Genomic DNA, 13,313 nt, shown 5'->3' with positions numbered 1-13,313 from the left:
TTAAGCCCAAGAAGTCAAGGCTGCAGTGAGCTGTGATTGTGTCACTGCACTCCAGCCTGGGTGAAACAGTGAGACCCTGTCTCAAAAAAAAAAAAAAAAAAAAAAACTACCAGTAATCTGAAAACTCCACCTGAATCTCTACAGCTCATTTTACCTGATCTCAGAAGTTCAAACCTAATAAAAAGTTAAAATAATCCTGAAATTCAAGTTTAATTGTTAGAACCTAATCAATCTTTAGGTTATAAAGGTAGCCAAAGGGATGGCATGTAACCCAGATCTAGAGGTTATTGACTAAAACTTGTGCCAAACACTGTAGTTTTAATTATCCCAGGGCCTTCCTATAGTATAGTTATTTATTATAATTTCTTAATTATTCATTCTAGCAAGGTTTATAGTGATAAAACAGCCACTAACGAGAAGGCAAAATGTAATTCCTTAGGAATCTCATTTTTATCTGATGTTAATTAACGCCCACTTATAAATTGTGACTTAACCATAAAATTCACTTGGTGCTTGAATTTAATCTTTCATATTTATTAAAAAATTAGAAAAAAATATCTGCTCTAAGGTAGCCAGGTAAGTCCAATATGCCAGTTTTATCAACATTTGAACCTATAACAGGTTTATTTCTTGGTGTGAATTATCTGAATTTCCTCCATGAGTAATATTTGTGGCACGGCAACAGATAAGAGTTTGAAGGCTGGAGGGATAAGTATCACTCTTTTCTTCACTCTAAGAGGCAGCTCTCTGTCAACACAGCAACATTTTTAAATGTTGACAAGCATGTACACTCTAGCACATGCATTTTGCCTGGCTCATTATGTAAATTATATTCATGTAATGCATCACTTGGGTATTCAGGTGCAAGCCCATGGTGTCTAATACAAGTCCTCCTTGTCAGGAGCAGCAGCAATGTACATTTTCAGTAAAGATAACTGATCACGGGGAAAAATAACTGCTATTTTCAATCAGAACCATATAAAATGCCCTTAGTCCAGAAAAGATGTGATGCCAGGCTAAGGCTGTAAAATACGTCTCTGACCTTATTATCCAGGCTCCTGTGTTAAATATAGTGGCTGTAATAGAATTTGTATGCCCTAGTTTCTGACCGGTTGAATGTTGCTTAGTGATCCAGGAGTGGAAATGGCTGCCTGCATTCAAAGGAGATCATAGATTACAGACAATTCTTGGGCATTATGACCACAGGATGCTGTTGCAATGCCTCACAAAAGAGAGACAGCCTCCTAACCCCTGTAATTGGAGCAGCACTGCATTCGTTACCTATTGCCATGTAATGAAGTACCCCAAAACTGTTTTTTTATCTGTGGATCAGGAATCTGGGCTGGATGAGCTGGGTCTTCGGCTTTAGAGTCTCTCTCAGGAGGCAATCAACTTGTCAGCCAGGCCTGTGGTCCTCTCATCTTTAACAGAAAAGATGTGCTTTCTAGCTGACTGTCTCAGTTGTCAGCAGGATTCAGTTCCTCGTGGCTGTTGGGCTGGGGGTTTGTTTCCTTGCTGAGTGTTGGTTGGAGACCTCCTTCAATTCTTTGCCATATGATGTCACGTGCTCTAATATGGGAGCCTGCTTCATCAAACACAGCAAAATGAAGAGAAAAGAGAGGGTGCCTTCCAGATGGAAGTCACCATCACTTCTGCATTAGAAGCAAGTCACTAGCTTCAGACCACATACAAGGGAAGGAGTCTATAGAAGGACAGGGATGCCAGGAGGCCAAGATCACTGGAGCCGTTTTAGAAGCTTTCCTACCAAAGGAACTGAGAAGATCTCCCAGGTGCCCACAATATTGCTGCCCTAACATGACATGCTTATCATGTTACCTAGTGAAACCTACAAAGCAGTGAAATGAAATGGTAACACCTTGGATCTCCTCTTATGCCAGGGTAGCTGACAGGGAATTTAACAGTGTTATTCATAGAGAGCACCTTGTCATAGTACAAAAAGGGAACTTCTTTTTAATTCCAAATTCAAGCAAAAAAAAAATTTTTTTGTAAAAGAAATGTTTTAAGGTCCTTTTCTTCCTGTATGGCTCCAGTACCCACCAAGCCTATTTCAAAGTCCATAGGAGAACCTATTAATCCAGCAATGGAGAAGGCAGACATTGCAGGATGGCTTTAAGAGCTAGAGAGGTACAGCAACCTCCTAGAGCCAGCCACAGCTAGCAGTCCACAGAGGATGATGGATGCAGGCAAAGCTTTCCATGAAAACCACTTGATGAGGACTCAACTTGATGACTCTGCTCTTGTGAAGGGCCCAAGGAAGAATAACACTCAATAGTATTTGTATAGCCTTTGTAACCAAAAGTATACCTTGCCCAACCAAGAGGTGTAAATGATGTGGGAGAGGAGCCAAATTTGGCAAGTAAAGAATGAGGAGCAGTTCAGTAATATTCTCTTGACCACACTGGCTAAAGGTTATCACTAAATCCTAAATTGTGAGGAAGTGGAAAATCATCACCCAAGCCCACTGTGTATCTGTTACATTTTGTAAAGAGGTGGGTAGGATTTTCTAATAAATGACCTTGGAGCTCTCTGACAATGACCTTGGCCTCCCTTAAAATGACCTAGCTGGAACTAATGGCCTCCTTCTTTTGTAGGGGGGTGTGAGACTGCATGAGAGACTACACCCAAATCACTTCCTAAGTAACCAGAAACCCTAAGATTTCCAGATGCTGGTCATCTATATTTTTTTCAGAACATCCTTAAAACCATTGGTCCTAAGCTAAGTATTCTCAAACAATAGCCTTACAAAAAGGGTTAACAGTAGAGATTGAGGTTCCTTCAATGGTGTAATAGCTTCACGGTACATCCAGTAGCTTCCCTGGCCAAGCACAGCCCTGCAGGGTGAGCAGAGAACTCAGGACCTACTGACCCTTCTGCCCCTGAGTTTCAGCCTGCACCAAATGTCATTGCTGGCATCCATCCTGAGAACTTTGCCCAGAATAAGTGCATATGTATAAATACTTACAAAATATCATATGATTCTCATTATAGAGTGAGTCTTACTCATTGTTTTTGTTGTTATCTTCATCTTCATTTTATATGGCTCAAATTTAAAAAACCCTCTATCATAATAGAAATGCATGAGCCCAGTGTGGTAACTGATTATGAGAATGAATATTCCAGTGCCCAGCATGAGCAACGTCATGTAAGTCACATACCTCATAAAATGCCATTGTAACTACTGAAGCTTAGGTGTATTATATATAGCACAGAATCTCATCATCAGTAATGTATTGATTTCAGTCTTTTTTGAGGTATTAAAGCTTAAAGGCTGTTTTCACCTAGATTCCATAAGAAGTAAAGTGCAAGGAGAAGGCCATGTGTGAGTAACTTATTTGGAAATGTAGTTCCAGGGAACCAGAATAAAACATGGGAGGGGATTAGAGCAGGGTGGAGCCAAGATGGCCGAATAGGAACAGCTCCCGTCTCCAGCTCCCAGCCTCAGCGACACAGAAGACTGGTGATTTCTGCATTTCTGCTTGAGGTACCAGTTTCATCTCACTAGGGAGTGCAAAACAGTGGGTGCAGGACAGTCGGTGAAGCGCACTGTGCGCGAGCCGAAGCAGGGCGAGGCACTGCCTCACTCAGGAAGTGCAAGGGGTCAGGGAGTTCCCTTTCCTAGTCAAAGAAAGGGGTAACAGACGGCACCTGGAAAATGGGGTCAGTCCCACCCTCATACTGTGCTTTCCCAACGGGCCTGGAAAACGGCACACTAGGAGATTGTGTCCCGCACCTGGCTCGGAGGGTCCTATGCCCACGGAGTCTCGCTGATTGCTAGCACAGCAGTCTGAGATCAAGCTGCAAGGTGGCAGCGAGGCTGGGGGAGGGGCGCCCGCCATTGCCCAGGCTTGCTTAGGTAAACAAAGCAGCCAGGAAGCTCGAACTGGGTGGAGCCCACCACAGCTCAAGGAGGCCTGTCTGCCTCTGTAGGCTCCACCTCTGGGGGCAGGGCACAGACAAACAAAAAGTCAGCAGGAATCTCCAGAGACTTAAATGTCCCTGTCTGACTGACAGCTTTGAAGAGAGTAGTGGTTCTCCCAGCACGCAGCTGGAGATCTGAGAACCGACAGACTGCCTCCTAAAGTGGGTCCCTCACCCCTGAGCAGCCTAACTGGGAGGCACCCCCCAAGTAGGGACAGACTGACACCTCACTCGGCCGGGTACTCCTCTGAGACAAAACTTCCAGAGGAACTATCAGACAGCTGAATTTGTGGTCTCACGAAAATCCGCTGTTCTGCAGCCACCGCTGCTGACACCCAGCCAAACAGGGTCTGGAGTGGACCTCGAGTAAACTCCAACAGACCTGCAGATGAGGGTCCTGTCTGGTAGAAGGAAAACTAACAAACAGAAAGGACATCCACACCAAAAACCCATCTGTACATCACCATCATCAAAGACCAAAAGTAGATAAAACCACAAAGATGGGGAAAAAACAGAGCAGAAAAACTGGAAACTCTAAAAAGCAGAGCACCTCTCCTCCAAAGGAACGCAGTTCCTCACCAGCAATGAAACAAAGCTGGATGGAGGATGACTTTGACGAGTTGAGAGAAGAAGGCTTCAGACGATCAAACTACTCTGAGCTACGGGAGGAAATTCAAAACAATAGCAAAGAAGTTAAAAACTTTGAAAAAAAATTAGAAGAATGGATAACTAGAATAACCAATGGAGACAAGGGCTTAAAGGAGATGATGGAGCTGAAAGCCAAGTTTCGAGAACTACGTGAAGATTACAGAAGCCTCAGTAGCAGATGCGATCAACTGGAAGAAAGGGTATCGCTGATGGAAGATGAAATGAATGAAACGAAGCGAGAAGGGAAGTCTAGAGAAAAAAGAATAAAAAGAAATGAACAAAGCCTCCAAGAAATTTGGGACTACGTGAAACGACCAAACTTACGTCTGATTGGTGTACCTGAAAATGATGGGGAGAATGGAACCAAGTTGGAAAACACTCTGCAAGATATTATCCAGGAGAACTTCCCCAATCTAGCAAGGCAGGCCAACATTCAGATTCAGGAAATACAGAGAACGCCACAAAGATACTCCTCGAGAAGAGCAACTCCAAGACACATTATTGTCAGATTCAGCAAAGTTGAAATGAAGGAAAAAATGTTAAGGGCAGCCAGAGAGAAAGGTCAGGTTACCCACAAAGGGAAGCCCATCAGACTAACAGCTGATCTCTCAGCAGAAACTCTACAAGCCAGAAGAGAGTGGGGGCCGATACTCAACATTCTTAAAGAAAAGAATTTTCAACCCAGAATTTCCTATCCAGCCAAACTAAGCTTCATAAGTGAAGGAGAAATAAAATACTTTACAGACAAGCAAACGCTGAGTGATTTTGTCACCACCAGGCCTGCCCTAAAGAGCTCCTCAAGGAAGCACTAAACATGGAAAGGAACAACCGGTACCAGCCACTGCAAAAACATGCCAAATTGTAAAGACCATCGAGGATAGGAAGAAACTGCATCAACTAATGAGCAAGATAACCAACTAATATCATAATGACAGGATCAGATTCACACATAACAATATTAACGTTAAATGTAAATGGGCTAAATGCTCCAATTAAAAGACACAGACTGGCAAACTGGATAAGGAGTCAGGACCCATCAGTGTGCTGTATTCAGGAAACCCATCTCACGTGCAGAGACACACATAGACTCAAAATAAAGGGATGGAGGAAGATCTATGAAGCAAACGGAAAACAAAAAATGGCAGGGGTTGCAATCCTAGTCTCTGATAAAATAGAGTTTAAACCAACAAAGATCAAAAGAGACAAAGAAGGCCATTACATAATGGTAAAGGGATCAATTCAACAAGAAGAGCTAACTATCCTAAATATACATGCACCCAACACAGGAGCACCCAGATTCATAAAGCAAGTCCTGAGTGACCTACAAAGGGACTTAAATTCCCACACAATAATAATGGGAGATTTTAACACCCCACTGTCAACATTAGACAGATCATCGAGACAGAAAGTTAACAAGGATATCCAGGAATTGAACTCAGCTCTACACAAAGTGGACCTAATAGACATCTACAGAACTCTCCACCCCAAATCAACAGAATATACATTTTTTTCAGCACCACACCACACCTATTCCAAAATTGACCACATAGTTGGAAGTAAAGCTCTCCTCAGCAAATGTAAAAGAACAGAAATTATAACAAACTGTCTCTCAGACCACAGTGCAATCAAACTAGAACTCAGGATTAAGAAACTCACTCAAAACCGCTCAACTACATGGAAACTGAACAACCTGCTCCTGAATGACTATTGGGTACATAATGAAATGAAGGCAGAAATAAAGATGTTCTTTCAAACCAACGAGAACAAAGACACAACATACCAGAATCTCTGGGACACATTCAAAGCAGTGTGTAGAGGGAAATTTATAGCACTAAATGCCCACAAGAGAAAGCAGGAAAGATCCAAAATTGACACCCTAACATCACAATTAAAAGAACTAGAAAAGCAAGAGCAAACACATTCAAAAGCTAGCAGAAGGCTAGAAATAACTAAAATCAGAGCAGAACTGAAGGAAATAGAGACACAAAAAACCCTTCAAAAAATTAATGAATCCAGGAGCTGGTTTTTTGAAAAGATCAACAAAATTGATAGACCGCTAGCAAGACTAATAAAGAAGAAAAGAGAGAAGAATCAAATAGATGCAATAAAAAATGAAAAAGGGGATATCACCACCGATCCCACAGAAATACAATCTACCATCAGAGAATACTACAAACACTTCTATGCAAATAAACTAGAAAATCTAGAAGAAATGGATAAATTCCTTGACAAATACACTCTCCCACGACTAAATCAGGAAGAAGTCGAATCTCTGAATAGACCAATAACAGGTTCTGAAATTGTGGCAATAATCAATAGCTTACCAACCAAAAAGAGTCCAGGACCTGATGGATTCACAGCTGAATTCTACCAGAGGTACAAGGAGGAACTGGTACCATTCCTTCTGAAACTATTCCAATGGATAGAAAAAGAGGGAATCCTCCCTAACACATTTTATGAAGCCAGCATCGTCCTGATACCAAAGCCTGGCAGAGACACAACCAAAAAAGAGAATTTTAGACCAATATCCTTGATGAACATTGATGCAAAAATCCTCAATAAAATACTGGCAAACCGAATCCAGCAGCACATCAAAAAGCTTATACACCATGATCAAGTGGGCTTCATCCCTGGGATGCAAGGCTGGTTCAACATACGCAAATCAATAAATGTAATCCAGCATATAAACAGAACCAAAGACAAAAACCACATGATTATCTCAATAGATGCAGAAGAGGCCTTTGACAAAATTCAACAACCCTTCATGCTAAAAACTCTCAATAAATTAGGTATTGATGGGACGTATCTCAAAATAATAAGAGCTATATATGACAAACCCACAGCCAATATCATACTGAATGGGCAAAAACTGGAAGCATTCCCTCTGAAAACTGGCACAAGACAGGGATGCCCTCTCTCACCACTCCTATTCAACATAGTGCTGGAAGTTCTGGCCAAAGCAATCAGGCAGGAGAAGGAAATAAAGGGTATTCAATTAGGAAAAGAGGAAATCAAACTGTCCCTGTTTGCAGACGACATGATTGTATATCTAGAAAATCCCATTGTCTCAGCCCAAAATCTCCTTAAGCTGATAAGCAACTTCAGCAAAGTCTCAGGATACAAAATCAATGTACAAAAATCACAAGCATTCTTGTACACCAATCACAGACAAACAGAGAGCCAAATCATGAGTGAACTCCCATTCACAATTGCTTCAAAGAGAATAAAATACCTAGGAATCCAACTTACAAGGGATGTGAAGGACCTCTTCAAGGAGAACTACAAACCACTCCTCAATGAAATAAAAGAGGATACAAACAAATGGAAGAACATTCCATGCTCATGGGTTGGAAGAATCAATATCGTGAAAATGGCCATACTGCCCAAAGTAATTTATAGATTCAATGCCATCCCCATCAAGCTACCAATGACTTTCTTCACAGAATTGGAAAAAACTACTTTAAAGTCCATATGGAACCAAACAAGAGCCCGCATCGCAAGTCAATCCTAAGCCAAAAGAACAAAGCTGGAGGCATCACCCTACCTGACTTCAAACTATACTACAAGGCTACAGTAACCAAAGAGCATGGTACTGGTACCACAACAGAGATATAGATCGATGGAACAGAACAGAGCCCTCAGAAATGATGCCGCATAGCTACAACTATCTGATCTTTGACAAACCTGACAAAAACAAGAAATGGGGAAAGGATTCCCTATTTAATAAATGGTGCTGGGAAAACTGGCTAGCCATATGTAGAAAGCTGAAACTGGATCCCTTCCTTACACCTTATACAAAAATTAATTCAAGATGGATTAAAGACTTAAATGTTAGACCTAAAACCATTAAAATCCTACAAGAAAACCTAGGCAATACCATTCAGGACATAGGCGTGGGCAAGGACTTCATGTCTAAAACACCAAAAGCAATGGCAACAAAAGCCAAAATTGACAAATGGGATCTCATTAAACTAAAGAGCTTCTGCACAGCAAAAGAAACCACCATCAGAGTGAACAGGCAACCTAAAGAATGGGAGAAAATTTTTGCAACCTACTCATCTGACAAAGGGCTAATATCCAGAATCTACAATGAACTCAAACAAATTTACAAGAAAAAAACAAACAACCCCATCAAAAAGTGGGCAAAGGACATGAACAGACACTTCTCAAAAGAAGACATTTATGCAGCCAAAAAACACATGAAGAAATGCTCATCATCACTGGCCATCAGAGAAATGCAAATCAAAACCACAGTGAGATACCATCTCACACCAGTTAGAATGGCCATCATTAAAAAGCAGGAAACAACAGGTGCTGGAGAGGATGTGGAGAAATAGGAACACTTTTACACTGTTGGTGGGACTGTAAACTAGTTCAACCATTGTGGAAGTCAGTGTGGCGATTCCTCAGGGATCTAGAACTAGAAATACCATTTGACCCAGCCATCCCATTACTGGGTATATATCCAAAGGACTATAAACCATGCTGCTATAAAGACACATGCACATGTATGTTTATTGCGGCACTATTCACAATAGCAAAGAGTTGGAACCAACCGAAATGTCCAACAACGATAGACTGGATTAAGAAAATGTGGCACATATACACCATGGAATACTATGCAGCCATAAAAAATGATGAGTTCGTGTCCTTTGTAGGGACATGGATGAAACTGGAAAACATCATTCTCAGTAAACTATCGCAAGGACAAAAAACCAAACACCGCATGTTCTCACTCATAGGTGGGAATTGAACAATGAGAACTCATGGACACAGGAAGGGGAACATCACATTCCGGGGACTGTTGTGGGGTGGGGGGAGGGGGGAGGGACAGCATTAGGAGATATACCTAATGCTAAATGACGAGTTAATGGGTGCAGGAAATCAACGTGGCACATGGATACATATGTAACAAACCTGCACATTGTGCACATGTACCCTAAAACCTAAAGTATAATTAAAAAAATAAATAAATAAAAATAAATAAAAATAAAACATGGGAGGAGAGAGAGCCCATGCAAGTATATCACCATGGGTGACCAGTTGTTCAGTCCTGTGAGCTCAACTGAGAAGCAGAATGAAATGCTTTGCAAAATGTTCCTGAGGCAGGAAAAGTCAAATGAAGAAGCATTTACCCATTGACTTCCAGTCCCCACTGGTGAACATTTCTTCTAACCTGGTATTAAGCACTCTCACTTTCAGGATGCATATTCTTGAACACTAAGTTTCTATAGTTCTCAATGCAGTGACATCGGTAAAGAAACTCCACACCTGCTGGAGGCAAGAGGTGTGCATTTTGGGCCTGAAGCAAAACCGTACCTACTGGAAACTGATTGGAGCCTACACAGAACTGTTGGTGGCAACAGTGGCTGCCACAGGATATAGGTGTGGCTTAGAAGATCAGATATGATGCTTAAGAGTTACCTAATTAAAAGATTTTCAGGTGTGGAAAATCCTCGTGGATAGGGAATTAACCCCCAAAATGGTAACACCTCAAGTCTTTAGTTGCTTGTTTCTTAGTGGAAATTAAGAGATAGAACTTGAAGGTATGAGACACAGAAAATCATCATATGAAGGCAGAAGTTGGCTTGTAGATTTTATTTATTAAGCATGTTATTGTTGGGGGAGGATATTTTGGGCCTCTGAGAGACATTCTCAGATCCTTTGATAGAAATCTCTTTAAAATGGCTTCCAAAGACCACCAACTACTGGTACACATGCCCAGTGTAATCCTCTCTCCTTGTTTGTGAGCTAAACATAATGACTTGTTTCTAATGAAAAGAACTGTCATATAACACCTAGTGCCACAATTCATTATTAAAATTTTTTAGGCTTCACTCCACGAGAATGCAAACTCTAGAAAGGCATGATTTGGCTAACAATCATATTCCAAGCCATAGGACAGTGTTTGGCACATAATAGATGCTCAATCAGCATTTGTTCAATAAAACGTATCTCAAAAAGGTATTTATTTCCTGGGATAGAAAAAGGGAAAAAGGAAAAAGCATTAACCCACTGACTTCCAGTCCCCATTAGAACTGGAGTGAGTGAGTGAGCAAGCGAGTCGTGGTCATTATTTACATCAAGGAAAGTTCAAGCCTACATGATTTTAGAGTCCTGGCATGGGTGCTGAGGATTTCTCCTAATAACCAGAGTGAGGATAGGTTAAAAAAATCCCACATTACACTGGATACATTATGGTATCTCAGAAAACCTTTAAGCTGTTTGCTTAACTTATTTGAGACATTTTGTTTTCTGTCAGGGGAAACAATAATCATGATGTTACAAAGCTGTTGTAAGAAACAGTGAGTTTATCCATAAAAGCACTTTGCAAAATCACAAAGCACTAGACAATTGTTAGTTGTTATTTGTCCTACCTCCTCCGGAGTTGCCTCTCTTGTAGGTTGGAGTAAGAGAGGAAAGTTCAAAATCCCAGGAACCATTTCTGCCTTTTCATCAGATTCCAAATGAAATAGTTTGCCTTTGCTCCTAAACCAAGTTGAAACCAAGGTAGAGAAGGAGAAGAGAACAAAGGGAAGAGACTTGGACCGAGGCACATACAATAATCTACCATGAAGAAGTATCATGAAGCCATACAATGCTGCCAAGGACAAGAATGTGATGTTTTCTCATTTGACACGTTTATTGATTAATTTATTTTTGTTATGTGGTTTGACAGAGCCTGCGAGCGAATGTGAAAACCTTTCACCCAAGTTCTAGAATGTCTGATATTGTCTTACAACTTCACATTCCTCTGTGATTCCAATGGACTCATTCAGCCCCAGGTTTGAATTTTTTCTAGTTTTCACACACACACACACACCCACAAAAAGGCATAATACCTGTAAGAAGGAAAGCAGTCCTGTAGAATTGAAGTGCTTGAAAAAAATCGATGAGCTCAATGTTTTGGAGGAAATCCCTTCTATAGCAGTGGAAAGAAGGCAGCTCATTTTGGAGTAAGTGTGGATAGAACTGGAAATAGGAGATATGGGAAGGACAAGAGAAGGCCAATAATCTATGAATTTATGTCCTCAGCTTTAAATGGTAGGACCGTATCTGCTATTCAGTTTTTGAAATACAGCTGTGCCACGTGTTAAGTATACACCAACCCCTCAGAGCCTACCTCCTGCCTTAGTCCCTCTGACCCCTCCCCCATAAGTCTTCCCTACTGGACCAGCCCCAAATCCAGAAATTGGATAGTTAATGCCAAGCTCAACATGGCACCTCCTGGACCCTGCTCCAGAGGGATGGCCTGTCTTTAAATCTGTACCAGATGGTCAGGTTGCACTAGATATGTTCAAGGAGGCTGATATCACTCCTGTCTTGGCACTACTCTATACTTCCTCCTCATCCTGCTTCCCACTCCCCAAACATAGGTGCACACACATGTACGTACATATGCACAAACGTGTACACACAAGTCTACATTTGCACACACCTGTGCATACATACATGCACACAAACATGCACGTGCAAATTTATGTACAAACATACACACCTGCACACACACATATCCTCACTTTGCCCCAGCTTCACCAACTTCTCCTTGCTCTTCTTTCTGCTAGCACTGAACCTTCACACTGAGATTCAGCTGCCATGCTTCACCTTGGGTATAATGATGACAGAAGCCGAGAAAGGTGACTCCCTCCATTGACGTATTTCCCCATGATTACCTTCCACCAAACAATACTAATACTCCTGAAAATACTTAACATTTACAAAATGTTTATTTTCTGATTCATGCCAAAGTACTTGTAAGCCTCCCTTTTTCTCCTATGCAAAATGATATCAACCATATCTAGTTCACAGATTTGTTGTGAGGAATAAATAAGGGACTGCATCTACAGGATTAGCACAGTGCCTGGATATAGTAATTGCAACAAATAGTAGCTATTGATATCATGGTATTTGTTATTAATATTAATCTTATCATTCAGTTTTTGAGTTGTGAGTTCCTATATCCTTCTAATTAACTCATCACATTTTCAAAATGATGTCCTAGTAAAGGAGAAAGAATCTGAGAAAATGTTTCTTCACTTCTTTTTTTTTCTTTTTACTTATAAAGCAAAGGAAAGGGCAGAAGCAAGTGTGCTTAGTATTTTGTGGTTAAATTTAAATTAACTTAGCAGCTGACATGCATAGAAAACCAAAATAAGCTAAGACTTTTAAAAAACTATTCCTTCACAATGTCATATTTCACTTAAATTGCAATTAACAATTAAAATAATTCCAAGAGTTTTAATTTGGGAGGAGGATGATTTGCTAAAGCAATTCAAGGTGCAGCCTCCTTTCAGGAAGGTCATTACAGACTTTGCTTATACCTCTTCTGCAACACAAAGGCCATGTAAGACACCTATTACCTTTCCAAAGAGAACATTATCAAAGTCTAAACTACGTCCAAAATGTATTTTACTCCTAATAATTAGAACTGGATGAGCAGCTAGGAAAAAAAAATATGAACTTGCTTAAACTAAATTGGTTCAGCTCTAACTGATCTAATGCAGTTTTCCAAAGAATAATTGGTATTATATAATCGTAACTGCCAGTTTATGTCAGAAAAGTGACATTTGATACTTTCTTGCTAACCAGCCTAACATCATCAATTAAAACATCACTTCTACAATGACATTTCACTAGTCAGCTTAACATCATAAATTATGACATCACCTCTTTCATGAAACCAGAAGATTGAAGAAAGGGGACTGACTGAGAAGATATTCCTACTG

This window comes from Nomascus leucogenys, chromosome 14 (genome assembly GCF_006542625.1).
Source record: "Nomascus leucogenys isolate Asia chromosome 14, Asia_NLE_v1, whole genome shotgun sequence".
Taxonomy (NCBI): Eukaryota; Metazoa; Chordata; class Mammalia; order Primates; family Hylobatidae; genus Nomascus; species Nomascus leucogenys.
Note: the sequence above shows the minus strand (reverse complement) of the source record.